Below are 10,393 nucleotides of genomic sequence, written 5' to 3'. Positions count from 1 at the left end.
TTTTCCCTTGCCCTTCTTCTTCTTCGGTGCACCCCGCCCCCGCCACCGACCTACTCCCCGGTATGAATGGGAGTGTCTTCGTATCGATCGACTTGTTCCAACAACTCCTCTAGGGAGAAAGTGTCATCTCCAGTGAATTGAGTCTCCACTAGGGTCGATGTGTGGGAAGACGCAGTCAAAAAGTCAAGAACATTGTCCCCCGGCTACACCCCCAGCATCCCCGAATCCCGGGCTGCATCCCCGGTGTTGGGACTACCGCAGCGGAAGACACGGAAACCAAACAGGTCCTAGACGGATCTATTTAGGTGATTATGCATTCGACTCCAATTTCATGCAATTTACATAGATCTATAGATATAACATCAAATAAACACATAATCATGCATATTCGATGTAGATTCGATTGTTACCTCATTTTGATCCATCATAGGATCGAAGTTGCTAGCTGCACCACCCGGAGATCCTTGGTTTATCGACCGTGAATCTTCCAACCTATTCCCTAGTCCTTGGCTATTCATCCGTGTGGGCGGATCTTGAACAACCAAAATAGTCTTGATGAGATCTAGGAGGAACACTACACCAATCTATCTATCTCGATTCAATTCTATGGATTAGAATGAACAAGACAAGATCAAACCAAAAACCCTAGCTCCCTATTACTTGGAGGCTCGAAAATCGAGCCAAATGAGGGAGAGAGAAGCCACGTTAGTGGCGGCTAGGGTTAGGGTTGAGAGGTGTGACTTGTGGTGTGCTAGGGTTTCCACATCTCATCACTATTTATAATGGACTTGTTGGGCTAGGTTGGGGACCCATGGAATGACTTAAGTGTTGGGCTCACCCATTAGATAAATTACTAATTAAATCAAATGACCCATGATTTAATATATTATCAATGGAATATTATTTTATTCCACTAAAGAATAATATTGCACTCCCACTTAAATCACCAAATTACAAATAACTTGGGTCCATTTTATTTTATAATATTTCCCGCGTTTAAGATTATCTTGATCCGTCAATTTAATTCTTTTGTCTGCTATGTGACTAGAATTAAATTAATTCTCCAAAGAGTTTTTCTAGTTTGAAACTTTATTTATTATTCGTGGAATAAATTCCAACTGCGCAGTTTTCTGAATAATAAATTCCTCTTTCAAACACCTCATTGGGGATCACCCTTTTAGGGATTTAATCATACCACACTGGGCACGCGAATTCTATGAAATAATATTCCAATACCTTCATGTTATTCAATTACTACCACCCAAGATATCATGAACTTGAGTTACGTACAAACTCTCACATATTGATAAGTCAAAAGTGGCGTTTGATTGAATAAACAATATTGATATTAATATCATAGACTAGAAAATACTAAACTTTCTGAAATATATTCTTTCAGTAGATAGCAATAAAGAATACATTTCGGATTAGATCCTTTCAGTGCTTTACCACACCGGTGTTACTAATCTCTTCTTAGGTAAGAGAGAATTATCACAAACACCGCAACCGTACCAATAGGTAGCCAAAGCCTATCTAGGTTGTGAATATGTTTTTCTTCTTACTAGATCTGGCCAAGTCCCCTACTGGAAAATACATGAGGAGATTCATCGAATTTCCCTACTTGACCTTCTTAGTAAAAAGCCTTAGACTTGTTTATTATATTTCAATAATAAACCATTATATTATATTATTTATTCTCATAAATAGGTAAACAAGTGGACGTGACATTTCTCGTATACATGCACAAGCTGACTGTACAAAGGCATGTACGCTCGAAGCATCTTTGAGTATACAAACCCCAACACCCGGCCCCCACCCCGGCATCCCCTGCCATCCCGGCCCTCATCCCGGCATCATCTGCCCGCCCGGCATCCCACCACCCCCGGTTGCCATCCCGAGCATCATCTGCTGCCATGGGTACATATTGTAGTACCCACCCATCGGTCCCCATCCACCTCCCACGGGTACCGAAGGAGTTTGATGGGCCTGGTTCAGCTGAGCCAGCTGGGGTTCGTCGCAGCTCACGCACTACTAGACCTACTTGGAAGTTAAGACAATAAGAAGGTGGAAGAAGTGGGAAACGTGAGAATGGTGGATGCAGTAGCTATTTTATGCTTTGTTATGTTATTTTATGTTATTAGCATAACAGTTAGTGGAGTAGTTATAGAATAGGTGGAGTAGTGGCTTTAGTTGTGATTTGCATTTGTATTTAAATGGGTAATCGTCATATTAGGAGTTATCTAGCAAATTATCAATACAAAAAAGTCTCGGCAAGAGTTTTGCTGAAATTCATCTCGTTCCTTGTTCTTGATGTTTCAAACGATTACGTTCGATCCCAACATTTGGCATCAGAGACAGTTACGATTTTTAATCATTTGCGCTTCCGTTAAACCTCAAGGAATGACAGCCACGAGGGGCAGATTTGAGGCGGTGGAATTGAACATGACAGAGATGCATGATTCGATTAATGTTGTTCTTATGGAGCTGCAAGAACTGCATGCAGCAAAAACAAGAAACGCGAAAGGGAAGGATCATGTTCGGAATCCCTTTAGCGCACTACAAGACGATGAGGATGAGGGATGGGAGGACGATGACTCTGATTCATGAATCTGAATCGGAGAGAAGCAGCAACAAACGAAAGAAATGGAAGAATCCAGTTCGTATGGACTTCACTAAGTTCTCCGGGACAGAGGACCCACGGGTGTGGCTCGATAGGGCACGACAATACTTTGGTGCACAAGAGCTTCCCACCAACAAACGTGTGCAGTGGGCATCATACCATCTCGACGGTGAGGCCAATCAATGGTGGAGGTGGTTCAGTGCTCGACATAAGAAGATATCATGGGGTATGTTCGAGAGGGGACTTCTGCAGCATTTCGGCACCATAAAGATGGAGGAGGCCAATGAAGCCATCATCTGACTTTATCAAACTGGTGCTTTCCGTACCTACTTACCGGAGTTCATGACCAGAGTTAAAGATGAGCTGGCAAGGGAGATACGTTTCTTTCGACCTCATTCGTTCGAGCATGCGATAGAGTTGGCGAGACACGCTGATGAACAATCTAGAAGTCGGCGTCCAGGATACTCTTCGGTGCGTGTACCACCAAAAGCTGGTATTGCTGAAAAAGCTTCCTTAACTTCACCGAAGCTTTGTGGACCGATGTGTCGACGGACTTCATAGAAGGACTACCCATATTGCGGGGAAGAATGTGATAATTGTTGTTGTTGACCGACTCTCTAAATATGCTCACTTTGTAGCCCTTTCGCATCCATACTCGGCACGCACGGTCGCGGATGCTTTTGTGCGTAACATACTCAAGCTACATGGAGTGCCTCAATCCATAGTTTCTGACCGTGATCGAGCTTTCCTAAGTATGTTTTGGCAGGAGCTCTTTCGTCAGATGGGAACTAAATTGAGGATGAGTAGTGCATACCACCCCGAAACTGATGGCCAAAAGGAAGTCACTAATCGAAGTCTTGAGCAATACCTTCATTGCTATGCTTCGAGCAAGCCGCTGCAATGGGAGAAGTATCTTGCTTGGGCTGAATATTGGTATAATACTACGTACCATCGCTCCATTAAAATGTCCTCATTTGAGGCGGTGTATGGGCGGAGTCCACCTGTTGTTGTTCCTTATGAGCTGGGCTCGTCAATGGTCCAAGAAGTAGATGTTGCCCTGCGAGCTCGTGATGAAATACTCCGAGAGCTCAAGGTTAATCTGGAGTTAGCACGGCAGCAACAAAAGTCTCAAGCAGATAAGCATCGTCGAGATGAGGAGTATGAGGAGGGTGATATGGTATATCTTCACTTGTGTCCTTATCGCCAGCAATCGGTTTACCGACGTGTCTATCAGAAACTCGCAAGTCGTTACTTTGGGCCCTATAAAGTTTTGCGTCGGATTGGGAAGGTAACATATGAGTTGCAGCTACTAGAAAATTGTCGTGTTCATCCTATTTTCCATGTGTCGTTGCTGCGACGGCGATTGGGTAGTGGAGATGTGGTACCGGTGTCCTTACCACCACTCTCAGAGCAAGGGGAGCCTAGTGTGGAGCCGGAGTGGGTGCTTGCTCACCGATCAATCTTGGTTCGGGGGGCACCACAACGTCAGGTACTAATCAAGTGGAAGTATCTATTAGAGGATGACTCGACGTGGGAGATAGCTGATGAGATTAAGAAACGATTTCCAAACTTCAAGCTTGAGGACAAGCTTAGTCTTCCAGAAGGGGAGAGTGATGGGCTTGGTTCAGCTGAGCCAGCTGGGGTTCGTCGCAGCTCACGCACTACTAGACCTACTTGGAAGTTAAGACAATAAGAAGGTGGAAGAAGTGGGAAACGTGAGAATGGTGGATGCAGTAGTTATTTTATGCTTTGTTATGTTATTTTATGTTATTAACATAGCAGTTAGTGGAGTAGTTATAGAATAGGTGGAGTAGTGGCTTTAGTTGTGATTTGCATTTGTATTTAAATGAGTTATCGTCATATTAGGAGTTATCTAGCACATTATCAATACACAAAAGAGTCTCGGCAAGAATTTTGCTGAAATTCATCTCGTTCCTTGTTCTTGATGTTTCAAACGATTACGTTCGACTAGTTCGATCCCAACAGAGTTTGAGACCCGCTCGTCACTGGAGTAGACTCGTTGTTGTTATCCATTTCGCATTATTGCTCTTGTACAGAAATTCAGAGAGAGAGAAAACTCGTTAAAACAAGTGGTGCAAATGAAAATGACGTTCAAATCGCGTATATATAGTGTTTCGGAATATAAAAATAAAAAAACCACTGGCCGATCGCTCGCCGATCGCCAGCCTACAATGGCGGCGAGCCAATCGGCGAGCGCATCGGCGAGCGAAATTAAATCGGCCAGCGCTCGCCTATTTTCTCGCCGAATTGGCACTAGCCGGCCACAATGGTTCGGCGAGCGGACCGACCAGCGCCGAGAATCGACTCGCCGGCTCGCTCGCCGCCATTGTGGATGCTCTAAGCTCAACGTTCAATTCAAAAACAACACGAATTAAGGCCTGCACATCATTGTTATATGGTCCAAAGCTCAAGTCAAGCTCAACGTGATCCAAAAACAAAATTGAAGGTTAAAGCTCAAGTCAAGTCCAACGTTCAATACACATTTTTTATGCTGAGGTGAACTTCGGCAGCCAACATTATCTGAAATATCGACAAAAATCGATTTAAATAAGATCACCAATTTTTATGTTTTGGTCGCTTTTCTGAAAGAGTTTTTGCTGTTTTTGCTCTTGGGCCTACTAAAATGCAATAAGGAATGAGTTGTGCTACATGAATCCTTGATTAACAATCTCTTTATGGGCTTCATTTCTATTTTATTGGGCCGATGTCATCATTCGGTAAATAATGCGTACGATCATTTGTTTCCTTTTTCCGAAATTTAGAGTTGCAAATGCTCCATTAACTGCCTAAAATTTTGCTGAATTTTAGTTTGTAATATCATTTTTTTTACGAAAATCTGCTAATAATGTTGCTTTTTATATAACGGTGACAAAGAAGCATGCTAATACTTAAACTATACTACTCATAATACACAAGTATTGTTAGATTATTATGACTTATATCATAAGATTATCCTCCATCTAATATAAAGTTGTGAGATTATTTTCTTTTGAAAATGTGACTATAACTCATTATCATATTATTCATCTAGAATTAAGTTGATAGATTCAATCCTATAACCAATAATGCATATTCAATTATGAGATATAATCTTATTCAAAACGAAAGGACCGCTACATTACTAGCTAAACTAGGAAAAGTGCAAATGATTTTGAAAAACAAATAAATGTAATGTTATTCATTTGTTTGTTTATAAAAGACACCTGGCTCTTAAGTTTGGATTTGGGGTATATATGTTGAACACTTATTCAATTTGTTACAATTATCTGTAATTTAGACATGAGATCTAAAAGAAGATTAAAGAGTGAGCACAAATTTTGGGGTGGATCAAATTTGTAAGGCCCATTAGGCATAGAATTTTTAAGCTGGATTTGTCATTCCAACTTAGGCGAGGTGTTAATGGTGTTTTCATTATTTATCAACCTAGACCAACAAAGTTTGGGTATTGATGAAAAATATTAATATTTCTAAAGGTGTACGATAATAAATTTAGTAAGTACTGTATAAAGATGTGAGTCATGTGACCATTTCCTCTCCCCTCAACTTTTTCTGTCTCATTCATCTATCTTTTTTTGTTTTAAAGAAGAAAATAAATAAAGCAATGCATACCCTAAATTTTAGTACTATTTCCGTTGGAATATTGAAGCCAAACTATATGTCAACCTTTTTTGGAAGGTTAACTGTCGAAATCCTTTTGATAAAAGTTTAACATGTCCGATCATATTTTGTGCCTTCGATTTTTCTTTCTTCTTTTGTTGAAATGATTGTAAACATAGAGGTTCAAGTTCAACTTTATAACTTCAGAAGAACATAATTAAATTATAAGTTTGGTTGAAAGGGGAAAACAATTTTTAAAAGTTGAGGATTATTTTTGGTATCTACTGAATAGGAGTACTTTTTTTTATTTCTGTTTATGTTTGAAAGTGAGGACAAAGAGGTTAAACTTTATGGTTTAATAGTAAATAATGAGCATATATAATTTAAAAATATATGAAATAAATATATTGCTGGCTATGGGGTTCGAACCCATGCGCACTTATGTGCAGAAGATCTTAAGTCTTCCCCTTAACCTCTCGGGCAAACCAGCTGATTGTTTTTATTGTGTGTAATATGTTATTAATATTCATATGCATTTATGGCTTATCAAATGTGATAAAGACTTTTTAGAGAAGGCAAATTGATCTGACTGGTAATATGTTAACCCATATAAAAGTGAAAAAAAATTATATCATTCGAATGTGACTTATTTGATGTAAATCAAAACATATCTAGCAAATTCTATTAGCTATCAATATATTCCAAACTTTTTTAAAATACAAAAAATAGGAGCATCGAATAGTAAGGAAGGGGAATTTAAAAGAATAGAGATTTAAAGATGGACAATCATGGAAAGAAGGTGCATGCAACTAACCAACTTGTGTCACATGCATCAAATGAGCAATTGAGTGGCTATGGGTGAAGCTAGGTCCCCACTGGTATAAATTGGTTAAAGCCGCCAACCTAGCCATAACTCTCTTGCCATGTTTCGACATTTCATCCTCAATTTTTAATACTAATAATTTATCATTTCAAATACTAAAAGTCTAAAAACATTGTACCTAACATCTTACCATGAAGTAAATATCCACCCCATAATTTATCGGAAAAATGTATGGACAATGGACATTCTTGCAATGTGATTTGGTATCTCTCTCTATCTATATTCTCTAAATTCACATTAAATGTTAAAAGTATGTATAGTTATCATTTAATGTTGCGAATGCATTGTACAATATATAAAAGGGGAGTTTTGGGGTATTTAGGGAAATAAATAGAATTTAAGGGATATTTAGGTAAATCATTTATAATCCAATTGTAGTCATTTTTTAAAGAATTGTTACTATATTATTTTGTACGAAGCTAAATTGTTGTTGCATACATATCTATTTATATTATTTTATGACATATATATTACGTAATTTTTAAAATTTAAACTAATATTCTATAAAATAAATTAATTTTCGAGCATTGCATGGGTGTTGCCCAATCTATACATATATAAAAGACGAGTTTTTGGCCTTCTTTTAAAATATTGATAAGTTTTGGGCATAATTTTAAATATTTATGAGTTTTGGGTAGTATTTCAAATCATTTAAACATTTATAATAATTGCAACAATTTGTCCATAGACCATGATTTATAAACGTGGACCATAATTCAAATAAACAATTGACTAATCTCTGAATAATTAATGTAGCTAATTGCTATGAACTGAAAACGTATTTCTCCATTAATTGCATAATTTAATCCAATAAAACGTATATCTCTATTAATTTCAAATTTTAATCCAATAAAACTAACTTAGCCTCGATGCTTTCCCTATTCTAGGCATTCATATTCGGATATCCCCTCCGACCTTTTGGTTCCAATACAAAAGTAATTAATGGTCGGTTAAAAAATTTGTGAGTCATTTATTATTGATTAATTTATAATAAATGAAAATTGAGAGAGACAATAGAAAAAAATGCTAAAGATGATCATTCTAAAAAGAATACCAAAAGCTCCTAGATATTCTATAAATACCAATTCTACTAATCAAAATTGTCATGACCATGATTAAAAAAAAGTGTGTTCTTCGCGGTGATTCACATGTGGTGGTGATGCCTCAAACGTGCTATTGTTGTCATGGATCGAACTACTAAGACTTCACCTGCTATTGCTCATCTTCTTTAGGCGATATATAACATGAACGCATCGGAGAAGATTAAAGAATTACCAAAATCGCAAAAGAAGCATGAAGAAAAAGATCGAGGAGTTGCCAGAAAATTGCTCAAGATCATGAAGAGTGGAGAAGAGATCAGTACGTGTGGAGAGAAAGAGGGAGGCGCCGAGTAAGCGGAGGCTACGTCAATTTGCATCATTTGATAGTTAGATTCATTTAATTAGTGGGCTTTAATATAACTAGCCCAATTTATTTAGTTAAATTTATATTTTAGTAATTTAATTTGACTTAATTATTCAATGTTAAAGAAATTGTTGGATTTCCATATTTTTTTTAATACTGATTTAGGTTTCGATTTATAATAAATCGGATTTTTTTTATATTAAATTTAATTGGTTTATTTAAATAATTGAGTTATTTTGAAAAGAAGGAAGCTACAAGTAATAAAAGGGATATTTTTTTTAAATATATCACTATATATTAAATTCGCATGAAACAAAATAAGTAAAATTATATTTTTACTTTACATCTTATTCTATATTGCTACGTATATTAAAAAGATTATATTTTTATAGATATGTTACTTATATTTAAGAAATATTCCCTCCATCCACCAATACAAAGCTAATTTTAACTATAATGTAAAAGTACTGTTGGCGCAATATAAAAAAATTAAGAAAATAAATCAGAGTACAAAATAAATATAGAGTGACTATTTATATAGGTGAAATGTAGCTAATAAGAAATCAATTCCGAATAGATGAGAATTGTATAAATAGAATTATAGATATACCATGTGAAAAATAGGATAAAATTTCTTATTCTTATTTTACAATGAATTATGACATTGTCTAAGCTTTTTAAAGTAGAATTATCAATCTGATAATCTCAGTGTTAGCAAAAATGGAGGAATAGTGTTAGGTTTGAATTTTCGCATTATAAAATTGTATTCGTGGATTCAATTACGATTTGAAAATTAGTTCTACCATAATTACATGAATTAATTTACTTTTGAATATAATATACCTAATAAAACTATAATAATTTAAAATAATATAATGCAAAATAAGTATCTCTATCTGTAATATGTTAATTGATTATATACTATTTTATTTCTTTATTTTGTTATTCTTATTATACTTTTTAAGGTTATTTACAAATAGAAGTACTTTTTTCTTAACTTACAAATTATTGTTTTATTTACTAATGTTAGGTTTTATTAATATATATATGTGTGTGCGCGCGCGCTTTTTATTTGTTTTATAGTTCATAATTTTATCTTTTTACAATGATATTATTGTCCCCTAATATTTTATTTGTATATAAAATATTTTATTAGATTTATATACTTTTAGTATATATTCCTAAATATTTTAGTTAATGTAATGATATTGTCACTTATTTTATTTATTCATAATAATATCAAAATGATAGTACGAAAATATTCTAAGTCGCGCATAGCGCGTGGGTCAACAGTATAAACTTATACTAGTAGTAAAAGTTAATAACGCCTTTTGGAATTTACCCATTTTTGTCGTAATTGTCAATAATTTAGACAGTGGATGATTATATAGTTGGTCTTCGTAATGAATGTGATAATGTGAATGCGTGGTTTGATTTTTATTTATGTCTTTACTCTTGAGGCTTTGACCCTATGAAAGAACTTGCACTATTAATAATGATATAATTGCAACTTAAAGTAACATTTGTTTTATTTACTTAGTTTCGCTACCAAAATACATACTATAACCAATTCGTGAATGGATAATATATTATGGAGTAACTAGCAATGAAGCATATGTACAAAGTTTGTCATATTTACACCTCAAAATTTTTAGTTATACATTGCTTCAAAATCGGTTTCTTTTTCATAGTTTGCTTCTTTACTTGCACCAAATGCATCTTTACGTTGCTTCAATCAAATACACTCGTAACAGATATGTGAGACTGTCACGTATAATATAAGACATAAGTAGTTGTTATCAACTTATCATTATATATGCATGTACATATAACGTTTTTTTCTAGAAGCATTAATGCATATAGTTGGT

At 35.7% G+C, this 10,393-nt stretch overlaps 1 non-coding gene across 1 annotated transcript; it reads right to left on the bottom strand.

Moving 5' to 3' along the window:
- Positions 1-6,646: 6,646 nt before the first annotated feature.
- TRNAL-UAA lies at positions 6,647-6,728 on the bottom strand. Its single transcript has one exon. It is a non-coding gene; the product is annotated as a tRNA-Leu (tRNA).
- Between the last annotated feature and the right edge of the window lie 3,665 nt (positions 6,729-10,393).

Source organism: Salvia hispanica, chromosome 2 (genome assembly GCF_023119035.1).
Source record: "Salvia hispanica cultivar TCC Black 2014 chromosome 2, UniMelb_Shisp_WGS_1.0, whole genome shotgun sequence".
In the NCBI taxonomy this organism is placed as follows: Eukaryota; Viridiplantae; Streptophyta; class Magnoliopsida; order Lamiales; family Lamiaceae; genus Salvia; species Salvia hispanica.
This window is presented reverse-complemented; position numbering and strand designations above follow the sequence as displayed.